Source organism: Montipora capricornis, chromosome 12 (genome assembly GCF_036669925.1).
Source record: "Montipora capricornis isolate CH-2021 chromosome 12, ASM3666992v2, whole genome shotgun sequence".
Classification (NCBI taxonomy): Eukaryota; Metazoa; Cnidaria; class Anthozoa; order Scleractinia; family Acroporidae; genus Montipora; species Montipora capricornis.
The window spans coordinates 27,586,423-27,588,922 of NC_090894.1; the positions used below are offsets into that span (position 1 = coordinate 27,586,423).

A 2,500-nucleotide genomic window follows, 5' to 3' on the forward strand; every position below is an offset into this window, starting at 1 on the left:
ATTACGTTTAATAAAAGACAAACAATTACGAAGATTTGCATTTGAAACGATTGAAGAAAAAGAATTGTTGGGAATGATAAAACCACCTGTCACTGCCAAACTTATAAAAAATGAAAAACACCGTTACCGACTTCTTATAAGTGAGGGCATTAAAACTTTCGACGTCAGAATGCCAGGAAGAGACAAATTGACATCAATGAAAAAAGCTTTCAATCTAAACAATTAGTATATGACCTTTCAAGGAGCTGAGATAGTCAAAGCATTATGCTTGAGAAAATTAGTCGTAGAATCGATTTGTGACATAATAGTAAAAAATGCCAGTTACATGCATTTTGTGAGAAAAATGAAGTTTCCTATGTTAAAATTGGCAATAAAAAAAGGAGTTCCAAAGGAAGAAATCAGAGAAGCTTTCAACAAAACAGATGCCAAAATGACTTTTTTGTTTAGAGAGTTCGAAAGATATCGTAATTTTTTGGCGCCATTAAAACTGTTGCAAGAATAAGACATAAAAACAAAACAAAATCATATTGTATATGAACCCAGAATTAAAATTCAATGCATTTATAAACTGCGTAATTGGAGATCCAAGTTTAAAAACATTTTTGGAAGACTTGATAGATTCCAATGTGTTATCTGTAATTCATCCACCGGTAAAATTGAAATTGGTGTTTACCAATGAAGTGTTGATGGTCAAAATAACAGATGGTGTGAACAGTTATGTCATGAGACCAATTGATATTGATGACAACATGTTGCAAGACATTGCGCAAGCTTATAAAAAATATGCCCCCGAAGAGCTAGAATCAGAATCTGAGACTGAATCTGCTAGAGATGAGTTTTACCATAATTTGCGTTTTGACAGAGACTAAACATATATAAAAAGGAATGAATAATCTCTTATTATATTATGGAGACTGAAAGAAGAGGTCGAAAGAAGATTTTTACTGCACGAGAGATTCAAGATCACAAAAACAAATATGGCCGAGAAACTGAATGGTATTGTGTCATATGCAACAATGGCAAAAATTATGCCATGAGAGGAAAACATCAACATTTGAAAACTGAATATCATAAACTGCATATGAGGATTCATGAATTGGAAAACCAATAAATATATAGTTTGCCAATTTTTCACAGTTAAAATCAATCGAGCCACGGTTGGTTTCAACTAAAAACCCATTTTATTTAAAGAAATGACTTCTTAATATATTATTAAGAGATGAAAAAAAATATCTCGACTTGTAGTATGCACAAGAGTGATCTTGAGAAACTAAGTAAATCAGAATTGATAAAATTGATTATAAAACAAAACACAAAACCAATTCCAGCACCGAGGACTAGAAGACCAATACCAACACCTCGCAAGAGTGTGCGGCAAATGGTGCAAGATTATGAGGACAACATAATTCCACCTCCACCAGAGTTCCGAGATGGATACAGACCGGTGCCTGCTCCAAGGACCATAATACAAGAAACGAATAAAGCTTTAAAAGGGTTCACAAAGTCTTATGAAATCAACATAAAAAACAGCAAAGACCCACTTATGCAACTGCAAAATACAAGAAAGGCTGTTGCCATCCATATCGAAAAAATATTGAAATCAATGAAAGGTCTAAAATTCATTGAAACACTGAGGGTCACATTTGAAAAACAAACAGGGCGAGAAGAAAGAATCATCAAAACAGCTTATTTCAACAGTCTACCCCAAACTATCATAAACAACACAGAAATAAACAACTCCCTTGAAGTATCAAAACAAGGCATACTGAATAAAATAGCTGTATGGATTTCAGAAGGATCTGGTTGGACTGTTCAATCTGTTGACAATCAGTATCTTAATGTGGAAAAATACGAACCAATGAAAGGATCTTCTTATATAAAACTACCCACAGAACTCAGAAGTGCAAAGGGATTGATAAACATAAAAAACGAGGATAATGAATGCTTCAGATGGTGCCACATAAGACATTTAAATCCACAAGACAAAAACCCCCAAAGAATCAAAAAAACAGGCAAAGCATTTGTTAAAAATTTGAATTATCAAGGAATTGAATTCCCTGTTGCCGCCAAACAATACAAAAAAATAGAACAGCAAAATCAAATCAGAATCAATGTTTTTGGGTATGAAAATAAACAAAAATATCCGATTTATGTATCGAAAGAAAAGAACCAAGATTGCATGAATTTGCTTCTCATAACAGAAGATGAAAACAAGCACTATGTATTGATCAAAAATTTCAACAAATTCATGTACGACACAACAAAGCATAAAGACAAAAAACATTTTTGCATGCATTGTCTTCAGTGTTTTAGTTCTGAAAGAGTATTGACCGCTCATAAAGAAAACTGTTTTCAAGTGAATGGCGCACAAGCGATCAAAATGCCAACAAAAGACAATAACATACTGAAATTCAACAATCCACACAGACAACTACCAGTTCCATTCGTAATATATGCAGACTTCGAAGCCATCACAGAAAAAATCCAAGGCTGCCAGCCC

General features: G+C 33.5%; 1 pseudogene; it reads left to right on the forward strand.

Moving 5' to 3' along the window:
• The window catches only part of LOC138026897 (uncharacterized), a 34,518-nt pseudogene that overhangs the window by 27,085 nt on the left and 4,933 nt on the right, over window positions 1-2,500 (forward strand).